This window comes from Petaurus breviceps, unplaced genomic scaffold (assembly GCF_028583685.1).
Source record: "Petaurus breviceps papuanus isolate PSGF00001 unplaced genomic scaffold, PetGlider_PUasm1.0 76, whole genome shotgun sequence".
NCBI classification, from domain to species: Eukaryota; Metazoa; Chordata; class Mammalia; order Diprotodontia; family Petauridae; genus Petaurus; species Petaurus breviceps.
In genome coordinates, this window is record NW_027186473.1 from 11,111,721 (window position 1) to 11,132,928 (window position 21,208).

Genomic DNA, 21,208 nt, shown 5'->3' on the forward strand with positions numbered 1-21,208 from the left:
TTAAGTATATAAATAAAATTTTTGGTTCCATCTGAAAGATGAACATAAACTCCCCACTAGTATGCACAATAATGCTGCATATTTCTGTAAGTCAGTACTTAATTCTCTGTTGCCTCCAATAAAGCATAGGATCCCAGGATTGGAAGACACCTTAGCAATGGTCTAATTTACCTTCACTTGATAATGAGCTCATATTTAGAATATCAACAGCTAAATTCATGTTTGTTAACTTTTATTTTGTTGTTCTTCAGTCTTTTCAGTCGTGACTGACTCTTCGTGGCCCTGTTAAGGGGTTTTCTTGGTAAAGAGTGGTTTGCCGTTTCCTTTTCCAGTTCAAAAAAAAATCCATTTTTACAGATGAGGAAACTGAATCAAACAGGGCTAAGTGACTTGCCCAGGGTCACACAGCTAGTGTTTGAGGCTGAATTTGAACTCAGATCTTCCTGACTGCAGGCCGGTTAACATTTACAGATCCTCTAAAAATTATATGATGCTTCATAGCTTTGACCTAGGCCCTCTTTTCTGTCACTCTGACACTTCCATTTCAGAAGGCGAAGGGAGCCTCACAGGACTGAAAGGCACTTTGTATTTTCCTTTGTTTTGTGGGATGTAGTTGCAAGTTGGGCTTGATTCAGGCTCATCTGGTAGTAGTTTAGGTCATTTTGGGACAAAATGAGGCATTCACAGGTTATTCAACAGCTAAAAAAAAGAGATTATATTAGCTATTACAGGAGGAGGATAGTCAATAAAGGTATGTATCACATGTTAATTAAGTTGAGCACAGCACTGCCGTTTCTGAAGTGATCGTGATGGTCTGTGAAATTCCACATGACTTTTTGTAGGCAGGTAACCAGAAGGCAACGATAATGGTCCAAGTCTTTAGTGTCCTGAACCAATTAAGTCTCAAAGATGGTTCCAATGCCTTTTTTTTTTTTAATTATTTAATTCATTGTTTTATTCATTTTTTTGCTTTTTGGAGAGGGTTAAGTGACTTGCCCAAAGTCAAACAGCTAGTAAGTGTGTCAAGTGTCTGAGGCCAGATTTGAACTCAGATCCTCCTGACTCCAGGGCTGGTGCTCTATTCATTGCACCACCTAGCTGCCCCCAAAGGAAGGTGTAGCAGCAAGCACCCCAAGCGACCTCAGGGTTTGCAGCTACCACAGGTTCTTGGATCTGCTTTGTTAAAGGAAAGCAACTCAAAATGGGTTAACAAGCTTACTTTAATCAGTCAGACATATATCGTTTACCTTGTTCAGGAGAAAAGGTCAGCACCCTGAACCTCAAAGTATACAGGCATAATTATCAAGACAGAAACATCAAGTAGACAGATTTCCAAACTGTCCAACCATTACATCCATACCCAGTCAACATCTGGGTTTCCACATTCTGGGTTTTTCAAAGCCGGGGGACTCTCAACAACGGCTTCCCAGAATTCAGATCAAATCACAGAACACTTCTCAAAGTGAGTCCCAAAACAAAGCTACACATCAGGGCTTATATAGCCTTCTCCTGGCTCAGAGAATGTAACAACCTTATTGACCCACTGGCCAATCAAAAAGTATCTACTGAAAAACAAGCCTCCCTCCCCAGGCTTCTGGTGCACTTTAGCCTAGGGGCAGGGAAGATCTTTAAAATTTACATTCGCATTACAGAAGGGGAGTCATTGAAGCATTTTTTTTTTGCTTTTTGGAGAGCAATTGGGGTTAAGTGACTTGCCCAAGGTCACAGGCTAGTTTTTTGTGTTAAGTATCTGAGGCTGGATTTGAACTCAGGTCCTCCTGACTCCAGGGCCGGTGCTCTGTTTACTGCGCCACCTAGCTGCCCCCTCCAATGCCTTTTAAGGACAGGAACTAACCCTGCCTACAAGGTGGGGGGCTCTAGTAGACATTCCTTCTGCCATAGACAGCATGATGAGGGAATTTGGCATTATATATCCAGTCTATTTATGATGGATATCTCTACTTTGCCAGAAGACAGCTTATGGCACAGTGCATAGAATACTGCAAGTACAGTCCAGAAGTCAAGAGTTCAAATCTGGGCTCAGATACTTTACCGACTATGTGACCCTGGAAAAGTCACTAAACCTCTGTCTCAGTTTCCTTAATTGTAAAATGGGTATCATAAAATCATTCTATGATTGTAAGTACATACAAACAACCTTCCTTAAGCTAATTGTATACTGTCTAATAGAATTCTTTTTGACAACTTGACTTTGTTAGTCTCAGAGATCTAATCTCAGGGACCTCAGAGATCATCTGGTCCAACATTCTGACTCTGTAGATTGATCAATAAGTAAATGTTCAGAACTTCCTATGTGCCAGGCATTGCTATGTGCCACCACTGTGCACAGGGTTGGGGTAGCTGAGGGGCATGGAAGTTGTGACTTATCTAAGGCCGCAGAAATAGTAAGTGTTAGTAACAGGATTTGGACTTAATCCCTCTGAATTCAAGTTGGTTCTTTTTCCAGTGCCTCCCTTAACATTTGAATTTCTCATAAGTAAATTGGTATTTCTTAAGTTGTTGTTAAGTCGTTTCAGTCATGTCCAAATCTTTGTGACCCCATTTGGGGTTTTCTTGGCAGAGATACTGGAGGAGTTTGCCATTTTCTTCTCCAGCTCATTTTACAGATGAGGAAACTGAAGCAAATGGAATTAAGTGACTTTCCCAGGGTCGGACAGCCAGTAAGTATCTGAGGCCAAATTTGAACTCATGAAGATGAGTCTTTTTGACTCCAGGCCCAGCACTCTATCCAATGGAAAGTTTGTTCTTTTACTAGTTTTTGTAACAGTGGATCACTGAGGTTTTGACTCTTCTTCTGAGCCTAATCTCAGTGTTACATGATGAATCAGAAAATACTGTCTTATTAATCATCAACCTATATATAACACCAGCTTCCTTGTGGGCTGCCTATCAGTGGTTTGTTTTTTTTAATATAGAGATTTCCTGGTAGGTGGATTCACCTCTGCTCTCTCACCCTCACAGACAAAAAGAGTTCCACAAAAGGGCTCTCTTTGCTCTCCTGTTCTCCCAGGAAACACCAAGGACATAATACTTCCCAGAACTGTTCATGTACCTTCTGGGGCAGTGCACAACAATAAATAAGAGGGTAATTTTTTTTACTCACAAATCACAGAATCTTAGAGCTGGAAGGGACTTCAAAGGTCATCAAGTCCAACCTACTGTAGCTAGGTGGCTCAATGGATAGAGGAAAGGACTTGGAATCCAGAAAATCTCAGTGCAAATCCTGTCTCAGACACTTGCCATCTTCATGACTCTGGACAAGTTACTTAACCACTACCTGCCTCAGTTTTTCATCTGTAAAATGGAAGTAATAATAGTACCTTTCTCCTGGGATTATTATGAGGATAAAATGAGATAGTATTTGTAAAGTATTTTGCAACCTTAAAGCATTATATAAATGCTAGCTGTTATTACTATATATGATACCTAAAAGCAAGGTCTTCTTCACTTTCTTCAATATACCAAATGAATGATCACCCAACCTTTTTTTTTGCCCCAAGATTTCTGCTGATGGAAAATTCATTACTCCTGAAGAAGACTATCACACTTTGGGTTAGCTTTAATTGTTACGAGTTTTTTTTCTGAGGTCAAGCCTAAATATACCTAAATTCTACCTATGACTCCTGGTTTGGTCCTTGGGAGTCAAACAGAATGTCTAATCCTTCTTTCTCATATCAGTCCTTTACATAGTTGAGGACAGTTATTATGCCCTTTCTAAACCTCTTCTTCAAGCTAAACATGTCTATTTCTTCAACAGTCATCATTTACCCATAATCTTTTAAAAATATTTATTTATTTAGTTTTAGTTTTCAACATTCACTTTTATAAGATTTTGAATTTAAAATTTTCTCTTCCTCCTCCTTTCTCCCCTCTCCAATGCACAATTATATTAAACACATTTCCACATTAGCCATGTTGGAAAAAAGAATTAGAACCAAAGGGAAAAAAAAAATTATAGAAAAAAGTGAAAATAGTATGCTTTAATCTTCATTCAGACTCCATAGTTCTTTCTCTGGATAACATTCTGTCATGAGTCTTTTGGAATTGTCTTAGTTCATTGCATTGCTGAGAAGAGCCAAGTCTATCAACACTGGTCATCACACAGTGTTGCTGTTACCATGTACAATGTTCTCCTGGTTCTGCTCACTTCACTCAGCATCAGTTGATGTAAGTCTTTCCAGGTTTTTCTGAAATCCACCTGCTCATCATTTCTTATGGAGCAATAGTATTCCATTACATTCATATACCACAAACTTGTTCAGTCATTCCCCAGCTGATGGGCATCCTCTCAATTTCCAATTCTTGGCCACCACAAAAAGAGCTGCTATAAATATTTTTGTAAATGTGGATTACCCATGATCTTGAGACTCCTCACTGTCCTGGCTCACCTCACCTGGATGTTCTCCCCCTTATTAATGTATGGTTCAGATTCTCTCCTCATCTTTCATCTCTGTGAAGATTCCAGCACCCAGAAAACATAATACAAGAGAAAGAATCACAGAGGAATTCCTGGTGATCATGGAATTAGAATTTTTTTTCCTCCCCCTTCATCTGGGTCAAGATAATCCTCTCTTTTTTGTTGTTATTATTTGGTTTGCTTTGTCTTGTTACAGGGGCTTACTCTGTAGACCAAGAGAAATACTATTTGTGTGTCTCTATTTTCTCTGTGCTCTCTCTCTTCTCTCTGCCTTATCATGTGAACTCTGAGAGTCAGGAAGAGGGTAGCCTCACAGAGAAGTGCAGATACCATGAACGTCAAAGCTCAGCAGCATTGTGTGACTTTAATGGAGGGAATAGTGGTCCAGAAGAGAACTTATTTGGGAGTAAAAGGGCTCTAAAAAAGTTCTTTTTATCATAAACTTAAACATCAACCAATATAAACATCCCCATATGTAAAGAACAGAAAAGAGTACTATCTATGAAACTGTACTTCTGGCACATAGTTTTGTTTTGTTTTTTAAAGGAGTACATATTAAACTTAACACGGTAGTAACAAAAATACCCTGCTATCTGAATCACTTCATTATCCAGTATTGAATAAGGTGTGTTTGCTCAGGAGGACAGTTTTCCCTCAATCACGACATTAATAAAATTTCTTTCCAGTATGAATTCCCAGATGTTGTGTAAGCTGTGATCGCTGGCTGAAGATCTTTCCACATTGATCTCATTCATAAGGTTTCTCACCAGTATGAATTCTCTGATGTAGCCTTATTCCTGTCCCCTGGCTGAAAAGTCTGGCCGCATTCATCCATAACTGTGAACTTTCAACACTGAATTGTCTGAAGTCTGGCAAGTTCTGACCTATAGCTGAGAGCCTTCCCATGTTACATTAACAAGGTTTCTCCCCAGGATGAACTGTCTAATGTCAATTAAGTTGTGACCTCTGTCTTAAGGTCTCCCCACTTTCATTACATTCATAAGATTTCTTTCAAGTATGAATTTTCTAATATATATTAAGATTTTCCATGTATATTAAGACCTCTCTTCCTTCATTACAATCATAAAGCTTTTCTCCATTATAAGCTCTCTAAAGTCATATAAGCCACATAAGAATGATACCTCATATTCTTGTAGCAAAGCAGTTTCTATTCATGATTTCATTTGGTTCTTACCACAGTCCTTTGAGATGAGTAATACAGTATTATATTGGATAATGAAAGAACCCAGACAATAAGGCAGGAATATTATTATTCCTATTTTATGTATGGAGGAAAAGAAGGCTCAGAAACACTATGATTTGCCCATGGTGGCATTACTAAATGAAGATGCCAACGATTCATTCTAAATCCTCTAAATCCAAATTGCAAGTTATTTTCTTACTACCATCCTAGAACAAACGAACAAAAAAAGCAGGGTCACACTAAAAATAAATCCATGCAGCAAAAATCCCACCTTCCACAAGAATTTTTTTCCTGATTTCTTTTACCACTAGTGCTTCCTTCTGAGATTATCTCCACTTTGTCCTGTATATATCTTGTTTGTACATAATTGTTTACTCATAGTCTTTCTTTGTATCCCAGCACTTAACATAGTACCTAGTAGGTGCGTAATAAATGCTTTTCGACTTAATTGCTGCCACATGGAAAAACCATTTCTAAATACCTTTTAGGCATGGCTCAGTGTTTAACCCTAATTAGCATTACTTAGTTTTATAGCTCCCTTTGTTCATGACTTATTTTTAAAATATAACTTATTATTTATTTTTATCATTCATTTAAAAAATTTTGAGTTCCACATTCTCTCCCCACTCTTGCCCCTTTTCCACCCATCGAGAAGGTAAAAATGTGATATTAATTATACATGTGAAATCATGTAAAACATATTTCGATTTTAACTATGTTGTCAAAAAAAGCAAGAAAGTTAAAGAAATTGAAAAAAAGTATGCTTCAAACTGCACTCAGACATCATCAATTCTGTTCACAACTTATTAGATAACATCTGGGTTCTTCCAAATATCAATTCCACCTTTTACATTTTCATAGATTTCTTTAAAAATGTATATAGGCTCTGAATGCAGTTATATGAGGGGCATTCCAGAAGTAGTCTGGGCAAGGGTAACACCACTCGTATGGCCATTTGGGTATATAAACTCTGGTATCTTTGTTTAAAAAAAAGAAGAAAATCACATTTCTGCTAGCATATGTATACTCACATAGAGAGCTAAGACACAAATACATGAGCACGACTGCTGCTAGGCAACTCCAGAGGAAGCATGTGGCAGAAGCGGGGTCTGATTGAGGACTGTCCCTCCACTCTTCGGGAGTGTCCCCGAATCCCTTCTGCCTGTGCTTTGGACTTCTTGATACATGTATGTGCAGTCCTCCTGTGGTCACCCATCACCCTCCTTAAGAAGGGTTAGGGACTGAATCCTCTGTGCGTGGTTACCAGGATAACTGACAAGCCTCTCCTTGAGCTCTCCCCCTCCTGATAAGGGCTGCTCGTGGGGCCATCTTTCTGAATTTTCTGGTTGTGCAGACATGTGTTTGCCTGCGTGACAAATGCATGTTCCATTATTAATTTAGATTAAGAGGGGGTGCTGCAGCTGTTGTTCATCACTTTGCAAGATCTCAGGAACTTCCATTAGACACATGCTGCCACAGTATGAGAGGTGCTGCCGAACACCAATTCTGCCCAGTTGAGTTTCTTCCATGGAAACAGGGGAAATTGATGGATATGTAAGAGTGAAAGCTGGAGGCTGATGCTGATGCTTTGGTCAGGAGACTTCAGACCAGAGTTCTTTATTGGGGGGGTGGAGGGTAGCCATGATATAGGGATATATTTCAGAAGACTGTGAACTTAGATGGGAAGAAAAATTACATCTTTAATTCAACACAACTGGTTTTCTTTATAATCTTATGTATTTTTTTTTATGAATTTAAAAACACTATTCTGGGGAGCAGCTAGGTGGTGCAGTGGGTGAGTACAGGCCCGGAGTCTAGAGGACCTGAGTTTAAATCCAACCCCAGGAACTTCACACTTATTAGCAGTCAAAACAAAACAACACTGTTCTGAGAAGGGGCCCATAGACTTTATCAGATCGGCAAAAGAGGCCATGATACAGAGAAAGGTTAAGATCCTGCTTTGGACCAAAAAAGAAATTGTGATCCTTCCTAAAATCACAGAATTTTGGAGCTAGAAGCTAACATTTTACAGGTAAGAAAATTCAAGTACTGAAAGGGGAAATACTTTTCCCAAGGTCACACAACTAGCTGGAGGCAAGTTAGACTAGGAGAGGCATTTTATTTTATTTTATTTTTAAAGCAATTGGGGTTAAGTAACTTGCTCAAGGTTACACAGCCAGTTATTATTTCTGGGTGTGGTGCTGAGTATCTGAGCCCGGGATTCGATCTCCAGGTGTTCTCAACACTGGAGCCGGTGCTCTTACTCGCTGTGCTACCTGGCGGCCCCCCTCCCTTTTTTTTTTTAAGCAATTGGGGTTAAGTAACTTGCTCAAGGTTACCCGGCCAGTTATTTCTGGGTGTGGTGCTGAGTGTCTGAGCCCGGGATTCGATCAACTGAAACCGAAACCGGTGCTCTTACTCGCTAAGCCACCTGGCCGCCCCTAAGGAGAGGCATTTTAACGCCTAAACTAATGTATGGATAGGATGTTAAACCAAGTAAGCATTCGTTATGAGTCAAAATGGCACCATGGTATGATTTTATGGAAGATAACTGAAAAATTCCTTTAATAGTAAAAATGGCTTTAAATTTCATAGGTTTTGTTCTCAGTTCCATCCATCTATCCATCCATTCATCCATGCATCCAACATGCATTCTAATTTTTAATTGAACCCTGGATCTCTTTTAAAAACCATAGAGAGAATTTTCAATATGCTGCCAGTTCTAACTAAAAAATACCCACTAAACCAGTTAAATCTTAAATTGCCACTGACAATCCATCTCAGCCCTTTCTGGTTCCTGGATGTGGTGAGTCCTGGACACTCTCTTCCCGGGGGAGGAACAGGCATTAAATCACAGCTACTGGTCGGACATGTGGAAGATGTTACTGTTCCAAGTTGTTTAGAAATATGGGGATGGATTTAACTTCCACCCGAGTCAGCTTTAAAAGTATCATGTACTTAACTGCAGGCTCCAGGATGTCTAATCTCAAAAAGGTTAAGAAAAAACAGTAAAAAATATTGGGGGGGGGGGAGTGGCCTCCAGCAAAATCATGAAGAAAGTCTATTTTCTGAAGCATCTTCTTCCCTTTCTCCTCTCTTTCCCCCCTTTCCAACAGCTCTCTCTAATCCCCATCTAACAACCCCCCTACACACACACACACACACACACACACCCACTATGCACCCCATTCCAGGCACCCAGCACTCACATACTGTTCTGACCCTCTTCTGCCCCAGGCATAACTTAAAGGCTTTGATTTATCTTCATATCTTCCCACAGCAGGTAGCCCATAGTAAGTGATCTGTAAATATTTGATTCAGGTGACTCTTGTCCTAGCATCCTAGAGCTGACAGACACTTAGTACTGCAATATTGTAAATGTCTTAGTTCCTCAGTGCTCCTTCCACCAAAGTAGGTCAAAACTTCTTCCATGCTTTAGGAGATGGGTTTTCTGGCTTTCTGTGATCAAAAAAACTATCATCCTGTGGCCAATCCATTAATGAATCTCTTCAAGCAGTAGCTAAGATGGATAGATTGTCCCTAGTTAGTGAATTAATGGCTTTCCTCCTTCCAGGGTTATTCATCATCATATTTCAATTATCGATTAAGGTTTTGCTGGTGCTTCTTGTTAGTACTTGCTTGTTTCCCAATAAATATCTCCCTTTCTTTAAACAACAAAAACAATAGCCAACCAGCACAGGCCTCAGGTTACACCCATTATCTACCTCCTGTTTTCCATAAGGTGAGAAATGTGTTTCATCAATCATTTTTCTGAATTATGGTTAGATGTTGTGTAAAATCTATATTATTTTGTATTTTAGTGTTGGTTTTCTTTTTATGATCGTAGACATATATATTGTATTATTCATTCTGTGTTCTTCACTTAGCATTGGCTCTTATAAGTCTTCCCATGTTTCTCTTATTCCTCATAGCTGTTATTTTTTGCAGTGTAATAATATCACATTGCATTCCTGTACCATTATTTATTCTACCGTTATCCAAACAATGGGTGCCAACTTTGTTGCCATTTTTTTCTGCTAACATAAAAAGTGCTACTGTGAATACTTTGAGCTTTATCTTTCTGTCTTTAATCTTGAGATACATGCTCAATGTCAGGTTTCTTGAGTCAAAGGGATCAAATATTTTAGTAACCCTTCTCTCGTAATTCCAAATTGATTTTCGGAATGTTTGTACCAATTCACAGATCCAACAACACTGTATTGCTGTGTCTATGTGCCCAAAGCTCCTCCAACACTGTCAATCATTTATAACTTTTTCCAGTTTAATTGTTATGAAATCTTAAAGTTATTTTAACTCATATTTCTTTTATTACTGACAAAGCATTTTTCAGTCATTGACATCTGCATTTGTTCTTTTGAAAATATTGTTTATATTTCATAGAACCATAAGCAGGAAAGGGTTTTAAAGACTATCTAAGACATTGGGCTTTATATTACAGATGAGGAAACTGAGGCCCAGAGAAGTTCAGTAACTTTCCCAAGGATGCATAGGCACTAAGTGTCAGAGTTAGGACTGAACCCTGATCCTCTCTAACTTTAATGTCAGTGATCTTAATAGAAGAGAAACAGTATGATTCAAAGGAACAAACTACTAATTATAGGTTTTCAGACTCAGTGATATATGATGTTTGAGGAGTGAGCATGTTATGCAGGGGATGGTTCCCAGAACCTGTCAGATATCATACCTATGTACTGGGCATTGGGCTGGCCCTGAGTGAGTGAACTTGTCCTGTTGGAGTCATTGAAAATACTACACGTTGGAAAAGAAAATGTTGGAATGTTGCCTTAACCTCACTTAACTTTTACTGATCCAGATTAATCTTTAGTATTGCCCAAGGAAAAAAAAATGTTCAGTGACTTTGTAGTAGAGTTATAAATAAAATCCCACCCCCCCAGGCCCATGTAATCAGCTAATTCTCTTCAGTAGATGCAAAGTATTTCTACCCCTCACATGCTTCTCTCTCTGTGTTTCTTTCTCTGTGTCTTTGAGCTGTCTCTGTCTTTGTCTCTGTCTCTCTGCTTCTGTGTCTTTCTGAGCATGATACAGTGAAAAGAGAGCTGGATTTGGAGTCAGAGGGCATGGGCTTGAATCTTGACTCTGCCATTTACTACTCGTGTTACCTTGGGAAAATCATTAAGTCTCCCCGGGCCTCAGTTCCCTCATCTGTAAAGTGAAGATACTGGGCGGGATGACCTATAAGGTCTAAGTCTATGAGCTCATGTTATGCTAATGATGAGCTTCCAATGACTAGTTTCTTTCCTTATGCACTTTCCACATTCTATTTTGTGGTATAATTACTTATATGCATGTTTATGTCATGATTATATTCTATTTTCCTCTAGGTCAGGGACCTTTGCTTATTTATCTTTACATCGTCCAATGGCCGAGAATAGTCACTTGCATGTAGTGACCATTGATAAATGTTTGTTGAATTAATTAATTAATTAATATCTAAAGACTTCAATCAAAAGCACTTGCATTCTGAGCTGCTGCTTCTACGGAGGTGAAGGAATTGTACTGATCTGTCCACACTCTTTCAGATGATCACCTTTTTCCTTCACCCTGCTCCTCACTCTCACACCAAAGACACATTGTAGATGTCCCACCCGCACTGCCTCGTTTCGAAGTTTTGAATTGTTCAAGAGCCTTGTCTTTTGTATTTTCCAATGCTTACATAAATGAGGTCAGCCAGTCAGTCAATAGACATTCATTAAGCTCTTACTATGTGGCCCCTACTGTTCTAAGCCCTGGGAATACAAAGAATGATAAAAGAAGGTCCCTGCTCTTGAAGAATGTGTCACCATTGAAGGGGGAGACAACATTCAAATGGCTATGTACAAACAAGCTATCTATGGATAAATAGGAAATATTTAACAAAGGGAAGAAAGGAGAATTCAGAGCTCTTGGAAAAGACTTCCTGTAGAAAGCTGGGAGGTGCTGGGAGGCAGCCTGGTACAGTGTGTAGAACACTGGATTTAGAGCCAGGAAGATCTCAGTCTGTATCCCACCTCAGGCACCCTGGACAAGTTACTTAATCAATTTCCTCATCTGTAAGATAAGGGGATTGAACCTGATGACCTCTGAGGTCCCTTCCAGCTCTGAATCTAGAGCTTGAAGTTCCCCTTCCAGTGGTTCATCCAGCATGAATGTTTACCTCTGCCATGGTGCTTCATCCCAATAAAGGATCTTCGAAAGGATGCTGCCCATTTACATAAAAGAATCTCACTAGTGTTCACCTTTTGGGTGCCCTTAGCTAAGAGTGCTGTGCCCGAACAGGACCCATGCAGCTTCCGAAGAACATGTACTCCTCTGGATTACAAAACTCTAGGATCATTTGGAACTATGACCAAAGGGCTGTAAAGCTGTGTATACCCTTTGATTGATACCCTTAGGTCTGTATCCCAAAGAGATCAAAGGAAAAAAGGAAAAGACATATCTACAAAAACATTTATAGCAGCAGCTTTTTGTGGTGGCAAAGAATTGAGTGGCTGCTCATCAATCGGGGAATGGCTAAACAAGTTGTAGTATATGAATGTCATGGAGTACTATTGTTCCATAAGAAATGATGAGCAGGCAGATTTCAGAAAAACCTAGAAAAACTTACATGAACTGATGCTGAGTCAAGTGAGCAGAACCAAGAGAATACTGTACACAGTAATAGCAACACTGTGTGACAATCAACTTTGAGAGGCTTAGCTCTTCTCAGCAATACAATGATCTAAGACAATTCCAAAAGACTCACAATGGAAAAGGCTATCTGCATTCTAAGAAAGCACTGATGGAATCTGAATGCAGACTGAGGTGTACTATTTTCTCTCTTTTTTTTTCTTTCTCATGGCTTTCCCCTTTTGTTCTGGTTATTCTTTCACAATATGACTAATGTGGAAATATGTTTAATATTATTGTACATATATAGCTTATATCAGATTGCCATCTTGAGGAGGAAGAAGGGGAGGGGAGGGAGAAAAAACTGGAATTCAAAATCTTATAAAAGTGAATGTTGAAAATTATCTTGGGGGTGGCTAGGTGGCACAGTGAATACAGCACCAGCTCTGAAGTCAGAAGGACTTGAGTTCAAATCCAGCCTTAGACACTTAACACAGGAAAAAAAAACTAGCCATGTGACCTTGGGCAAGTCACTTAACCCTAAATGCTCCTCCAAAAAAAAAGAAAAAAAGAAAATTATTTTTCATGCAACTGGAAAAAATAAAATACTATTAAGTGGGAAAAATAAAATACATATATTTTTTAAAAATGAAAAAAGTTATAGGATCCTAGACTTATAGGTGCCAGACATCCTACTACATGTATCCTATGGTTTAGGAAAATTATTGGGTAGCCATATGGAGGATGGCTTGGGGAAGGAAGAGGTTGTAACTAAGGACATTGATTAACTGGCTACTGAAATAGTCCAGGTAATTTTCCTTTATGATATAGGTCTTCAATATATTCAAAGTGAAGAAGTAACCTAAAGATCAAATTAAATAATAGATGCAAATCCTCTGAAATGTATAAAATACTAGAGTTTTATACTATAAAAACCAGAGTTAGACTGGCCATGTGAGTGGAGAGAAAGGGACAGATTCAAGAGAAGAGTCAATAAGACTTGGAAGCTGATTGGATGGGGGTGGGGGTGGGGGTGAGGCAGAGGGAAGGGTTAGAGAATGTGAACCCGTGTGATTGGTGATAGCCTTAACTTTTGGTTAAGGAAAGTTTGAAGAAGAGGTGATTTGGGGAAGGAGAAGGATAGAATGAGTTCCTTTTTGTACATGTTGAGTTAGAGATACCTATGTGACATCTAGGTGGAGATGCCTGGCAGTATTATTTATCCTGATGGCATTAAGGTCTTACACTGCTAGGCAGCCAGGTGGTGAAGTGGATTGAGTGTTAGACCCACAGCCAGGAAGACCTCAAACATTACTTCACTGTGTGACCCTGGAGAAGTCACTTAACCTCTGCCTGCCTTAGTTTCCTCAACTGTAAAATGGGGATCATAGTAGCACCTATCTCCCAAGGTTGTTGTGAGGATTAAATGAGATAATATTGGTAAAGAGCTTAGTACAGTGTCTAGCCCATGGCAGGTGCCAAACCATGCTGGAGAACTTTTCAGTGTGGACCAAGGCATGGGCAATATGTCTATTGTCCAAGAAGCAACCAAGTAAAGTTCAGAGAGGCTGCTCACCAGGTTAGCTACAAGTGATTTATTTGTTCCTCCCTAACAACTCTTGAAGAATATTTACTAACTCACAGAGCAGTTGGGATCTGCATTGTCTGAAGGAAAATCTAGACTGATCATTCATTAAAACATTGACTTATTTGATCAAATGTGTCTCTTGTTATCCAGTCTAGAAAGAACATCTACCGAAGGGGTATATCCCAGTGGTGTGTGCATAGGAAGTGCTCAGTAAATATTTAACAGATGGGTAGGTGGATAAGGATATTGGGAATTGTTCTGTTGACTTCATGGAGGGAAGCAGCCCTCCTCTGAGAAGAGACAGAGGGACTTTTCGTATACATTTGGTTTAACAGCTAGGTGGTACTGAGCATAGAATGCTGGACTCAGAGTCAAGAACACCTATGTCTAAATCTGGCTTCAGGCACATACTAGCTGCATAACCCTGGCCAAGTCACAACACCTCTCTTGGCCTCCATTTCCTCATCTGTAAAATGGGATAACAATACCATCTGTCTCTCAGGGTTGTTGTGAAGATCAAAGAAGATACCATGTATGAAGAAGCCCCTTACAAACTCCCGAGCACTCTATCAATCTTAGCTGTTACTGCAATTTTAACATTTAACTCCACAGAGGACAAATAAGACTGTGTCTTAGTTAATTCTGTATCTCCCCTGGTGCCCCTCATGGTGCTTTGCATATAGTAACTTTTCAGCAGGTATTTGGCACGGTGGATAAAGTACTAGTCCTAGAGTCTGGAGGACCAAGTTCACATTTGGTCTCTGATGTGACCCTGGACAAGTCACTTCTCTTAGCCTCAATTTCTTTTTTTTTCTTTTTTTTTTGAGGGCAATTGGGGTTAAGTGACTTGCCCAAAGTCAATGGTTAGTAAGTGTTTAGCCTCAATTTCCCTATCTGTAAAATAGGGGTGATACTTGTCTCTCCCTCCCAGGGTTATTGTGTGCATAAAATCAGAAACATTTTATAAACATTAAAGTGCTATATAAATTAGTAGCAGTTATTTATTTAACAAATTATTGAGTGCTGAATGAATGCTTAGGTGTAATTCCCATTTGAGTGAGGTTCTTCTTCCCCAAAGGTTCTATAACTCTCCAGAAAGTAATCCTTTCTCTATGACAGGCTTTGCAGGAATTGCGATCTCCATGGAGGTACTCTCTCAGAGTACAGAACACAATCAGCTGTACCAGACACCTTCCTTTCTATCCTTTTTAATTCCATGGGAGTCAGGGAAGTCCTCTGGCTTTCTGTTACCCTTTGGTCTTTCTACATGACCAGTCTAACTCCACCTCTCCTCCTTGAAAGGTGTCTTTTGGTTTGTTAAAAATAAAACAAACTTATTTATTTAAAATTTTTATTTTTAAAATGCATTAAATTTCGAAGATAATCATTCTTAAAAATCAATTTGTTTGAAATATTGAAACTTTCATATTCATTTATCATCTGTCCCTCCCATTCCTCCTACCCCTATTTAACAACAACAAAACAAAAATCCTCCCAAAACAAAACCTTCAATATAAGCATGCGTAGTCCAACAAAACAAATTCCTACATTGGCTGTGCTGGAAAATGTACATCTCTTTGAGCATTTTAAGCTCTTCACTCCATGGGAGAAGGTGAGTCAGCCTACCCTTTTTCCACTTCAGACATTCTCTAACATAGATAATGTCCCTTCAACCATGTCTTCACCAGCGCATACCAAAGACAAAAGCCACTTAATTAGAAGTAAACTCAGATAGGATCCTCGGTCTAATAGGACTTTCAAAAATGTTAAACAAATGTGGTGGGTTTTGACAGGCCAAGGGTTGACTAAAAGAGAAAACTCTCTGCAAGAATGTAAGGGAATTCACTCTTTCTTTTCTTAATCATAAAAAGCCAGTTTGGAGAAGTCTCAGGTGTTCTGTATAGGCAGATAAGGTCCTGATGGAAATGACCTAAAGGAGAATGATTTAATCCAGATATGGAAGACTATTTCTTCTCTAAGGCAAAGACAGAGTTGAGTTAGGCTGGGTGGTCCAGATTCACCCTAAAATAGACCCAGCATCTATGAGAGGAGTAGAAGTGACTTTGACTCTGGTGTGGGCTGATGAAAACATGGTATAGGGCACACAGCACAGGAGGTGAATGCTTGGAGAAGGTAACAGGAAGAGAATCAAGGACAGTTTCTGGCTCCTTCAGGGCTTTACTAGGAGTTGACACCATCCCTCAGACTGGTGGCTTGGCTTCTGTTTCAGTCCCATTTCCTCACTGTGACTCATTTGGATGGTATCTCTCAGGAATTCGGACTGTCCAGTTCAAGTCCACGAAGGATCATTGCTGTCTTGTACATGGGTGACAACAGGAACCTCGGATTTAGAGCTGGAAGGAGTATCAGAGGTCATCTCACCCCATGGACATAGTGCAATTTACTATGGGTAGCAATTTGCCCAAGTTGTAAGAAGCAGCCTTACCCATTGCAGGCTGAGTTAGGAGTGAATGATTGTATAGCATCAATGGTAGAGAATAGTTTTTTCCATCTCTTTCTTCTCCAGTTCAGTGTTTTTTGGGTGACTTAGATAAAGCAACAAGCCTGAAGTTTAGAGCAGATCCCTACCATATTCTATCTCCACAATGCCTCTCACATCTCTCCTCTTCTCTTTTACATGACCACTACCTTCATCTCCACCTAACTGGCTTCCCTGACTCCAGTCTGTTTCTTCTCCAATCCATCTTTTACACAGCTGCCAAAATAATCCTCCAAAAACAGCATTGGCCCTGTTAGTGGTACCTACTAAGTATATTGCTTAAGAATCTTCAATGGTTCCCTAATGGCTAGAATAAAATACAAATTTCTCTAGCTGGCATTTAAGGCCCCTCACAATTTAGCTCCTGTCTGACTTATTCACCTCAGTCTCCTTCACTCACTCCACATTCCAGCCAAAATGGCTTGGTTTTTGCTCCCTAAACTCCACATTTTATATTTCTGCACCTCTGCAGTTTGTCCTCCATCCCTGGAACCTGCTCCCTCATGTCTGCCTCCTAGAATCTTTGATTCCTTTCAAGGATCATTGGTCACTTCCAAAAAGAAACCTGTCCTAGTTTCCCTAGGGGGTTACTGATGCTCTCTCTTCCCTTTCAAATAGTTTTGCATGATAGAGCTTGCTATAAAAAGTAAGCTTCTTGAGGACAGGGATTGTTTTTCACTTCTGTCTTTTTATCAACAGCTCTGAGCACAATATTTTGTATACAGTAGGTGCTTAATAAATATCTATAGAATTGAATTATAAGATTTGTCCCTTTGATGCTGTTTCCTGAGGTTAGAACAGGGCAGTTTTCAAGAAGTCTGGTTCTTGTCTTCAGACAGCTCTTAGACCATGTCTTTTAACACATAAGTTGAGTAAATTAGGCTTCTCTTGATAATCAGAGAAAGTCACATTTTAGGGCTGAACAACTCTTCATCTGTCTTTAGTCCAAGACCCCTGTCTGAGCCTTGAAGCTCTACTTGACATTTAGACCCTCAAAATGACTCCAAGCCATCCTGGGAGTGAGCGATGGGGGTGAAGAAAGACACCACCACTTACGCCTGCATTTTAAAAATTCCTTAGTTCTCTCCTTTTAGAAGGTGAGCTTCTCCACTCTCTATTGCCTGGGATCTGGCTGGAGATCAGACTTCAAATGCTCAGAATCTTTCAGATGAAAACAGAGAAGATGGATAAAGCTAACACTTAGCAATAGAAGCTTTCAAAGTTTGCCCTGAGCCAGAATTTTTTACCTATGGAATTTTGGCTTCCCTATCCCCTCCAGTAAAATGTTACATAATTCCAATTCAAGAACAAAGACATTCTTCTTTACAGTCAGAATTAAAGATCCTACCCTCCTTTTGTAGCAGTGGGGAGGACCCAAACGGTCCCCAACTGAATTGATTCTGTGAGAGAGATGCCATTCCATTTAGGAAACTGACTGAAGAAATTAATTCGATCATTGTCTAAAATGCTTGCTATTTACCTGGCTTCTCCATTACCAGTAGGCTAAGGCCTACCACTGAATACCCAGCCATCACCAGTAGTCTTGACCTACATCTCACCACTGGATTCCCATGACTGGAGGAGAGAGTGAGGCTGGTGACTTTGCACTGCCCTGCTTCATTTAAATCCAATTCACTTGCAAGTCATCACCCTTCTGAATCCATCGGTCCTCTTCCAGAAGGAAAGATGGACAAATAAACAAACAAACAACAACAAACAACCATTAAAAGAATATATATTTTTCCTTTCAGGGTTTCCTTAGGGAGACGATGAATGTTCTAGTCTCTCATTTGTCTCTAATTTGCAGTGTGGCCTTGGGCAGGTCCTTTTGCTCCTCTGGGCCTTAGTTGCCTACTACAAAATGAAGTGGACTAGGTGGTCTTAGCTATGATCCCATCTGGGTTTGAAATTTTTCAGCTCTGTGGTTCAGTGACTCAACAAACATGCTCATCTCACCTCATGATATCTCTCTAAGGTCATGTTGTAAACAGTTGGACAGGAAAAGCATCTCTCCCTTCAACCTCAAAAAAATCTTTGTGGAGACTTAGGCCTAAATTTTCAGACCCACAGGGCCCGGCTCAAGATCAGAGATCCCCAAAAGCTCAGCAAGCAGGTTAAATGCTTCCAAACAGAAATACAAGAGAAAACAGAACCGAAGGAAACACTTTGAAAGGCTTCTGAGTCACATCCTTGGGAGGAAAGTCCTACCAAAATATTAGCATAGCAGAAAGCAGAAACTGCTGCTTGTGAGCTGGATAAACTGACTACAGAATTATGAAACAGTTTGGCTGGGTAGAAAGGAAGTAGTGTTCACCAGATTGCCTTCCATGTGAAATGCAGGAAATTATCAATCAGGTGGGAGGGAATAACTGTGATTTCACCCAGATGAGACTCTATCAGAGAACTGAAGGGTTCCTAGTAAAAGAAACTAAAACGAAGGTGGAAGGACGTCTGAGAAATCTGTTCATTCCACAGGTCCCCAGATCTAGAAATATTTCTCTATCATTCCAGCACAATACTCTGCACTTCATTTCTCAAATTCCTTGTGAATGAAGGCAGAGGACAAAGAGACTGGGGCAATCGATCTGGGTGAAAGGCACAATATGTAATTGTCTGGACGATTTCAGTATGACCAGGGCTAGATAAACATAGAGCTTTATCAGCCAGAGATGACAGCCACCTCACCAGCTCCAGGATCTCTCCCTGAAAAGAAGAGAGATACAGACGGGGTATCTTATCGAGCGGTTTTAGGATTCAAAAGAAAGCACATCAAGTCTCAGACTGACAACATCCCTCAAGAGCTGACGGAGAAGACCACTTCAATTAAACTGAACTCCTTTTAAAGGAAGAGTAACCAAGCAGAGAAAAGATGACTTTAAAAGAAAGGAAAAGCGAATATTCCAGTTTTCAAACAGAGCTGAGCCTGGTCTCACACCTCATATTCAACCTCAGGATTGAATGCTTCCTGCTAGCTCACTAGTTTTTCAGACTTGTAGCAGCTCTCCTCAAGCAAAAGGCAAAGCCAGGTACCCAGGTGCAGACACACACACACACATGCATGCATGCACACACACGTCACATAGCCCTGAAGAAGCTCCATTGCTAGGTCATAACTCCATTCCTGTAGAAGATCTGCACTGAATTCCAAGAAATCATGCATTAGGGTTAGGATAGAGAGATTTTCTTTTCCTCATGAAGTTTTTCCAGGAAGGAGGGAGAGAAGGAATGGAAGGCAAAGAGAAATGGAAATCCCCCTGCTTTTGTGAGATTAAGATACTCTATTCATTTTTTTCATTTCCATAGAGAAATATCATATATAAAGGGCAAACAACATTTCTGAAAAACAAAAAATAAAGGGGATGCTTAATGAACATCTAGGAAAGGAAATTGTGATTAGAAAGAGCCAGCATGGTCTCATCATGAACAGGATAAAACTTTGTTTCCTTTAGTGAGCAGGTTACTAAATTGGTATACCAGGGAAATGCATTACATAGAATTTAGCAAAACATTTAATAAAGTCTAATGTGATGGAAAAAAATAGGCAAAGAAGCATAGTAAAAGAAGAAATAAAGCTATTGATTTTTGCAGATGATATGATTAGAGAAGCCTAGAAATTCAATGAAAAATTGAGAAAATTAATAACTTTAGTATAGTAGCAATTTGCTAAAAGCCCATGAAAAACATCAACCATTTTATGTAATGGCACCAAGGCCCAGCAAGAAGAGATACGAAAGGAAATTCTATTCAAAACAACTAAATTAATATATAAAATATCTGACAGTGTACTTGCCAAGACAGATAGAGGAGTTATATCACTACAAAACATTCTTTACAGAAATAAAAAAAGAGTTAAATGATTAGAGAGATTCTAATTATTTATGGCTAGACCATGTTAACATAATAAAAATAGTAATGTTACCAAAATTAATTTATATTTTCTATGCCAAATCAATCAAACTACTCAGGAATTACTTTATGTAACTAGAGAGATATTAATGGAGTTCATCTGAAAGAATAAACGGTCAAGAATCTCAAGGAAAATAATAAAAAAAAAAGTGGGAAGGAAGGGGACCTAGTAGCACCAAATCTCAAATTATACCACAAAACTCCTGGCTTAATATGTTTAAAGAACAGAAGCTGATCAATGGAAGAGATTAAGTACACAAGGTTCTGTGGTGACTGAACACAGAGGACTAGTGTTTGGTAAACTCATGTTCAACCAAGTACTGAGGCAAAGATTCACTGTTTGACAAAACCTGCCTGATCCGATCTCTCTGGGAAGACGTGTATGAACCAATTCAGAATGAAAGGAACACGACCAAGGAGAACAATTTATTTTGTTCAGTCATTTCAGTCATATCTGACTCTTTATGACCTCATTTGAGATTTTCTTGGCTGAGATACTAGAGTGGTTTGCAATTTTCTTCTCCATCTCATTTAACAGATGAGGAAACTGAGGTAAATGGGGTTAAGTGATTTGCCCAGGATCACACAGCCAGTAATTGTGTGAGGCCAGGTTTTAACTAAGGAAGGTGAATTTTCCCAATTCTAAGCTCAATGCTCTATTCACTGTGCCACCTAGCTGCCCTTGAACAATTTACACAATGATTATAATAATCTAACGGGGGAAAATACCTTTAAAGGCCATGACCAATTCTGACTACAGCAAATGGATGATAAGGCACCTTCTCATCTTTTGGCAGAGAGATAAAAAACAAGAAATAAAAAATGAGATATGAGAAAAAAAATTAAAAATAATGTTTTCAGACAGGGCCAATGTGTAGATTTTGGAAGGTTTTTATTTTGAGGAGGAAGAGTCGGGGAAGATAGTGGGTAGGTAGAGATAATAAC

The 21,208-nt window shown here is 39.4% G+C and overlaps 1 long non-coding RNA gene across 1 annotated transcript; it reads right to left on the reverse strand.

Annotated features, from left to right (window-relative positions):
- Nucleotides 1-1,202: 1,202 nt before the first annotated feature.
- On the reverse strand, nt 1,203-7,069 carry LOC138175012 (uncharacterized). The gene is made up of 2 exons (XR_011171852.1): nt 6,674-7,069; nt 1,203-4,471 (listed from the first exon to the last, which is right to left on the reverse strand). It is a non-coding gene; the product is annotated as an uncharacterized lncRNA (long non-coding RNA).
- Nucleotides 7,070-21,208: the final 14,139 nt, after the last annotated feature.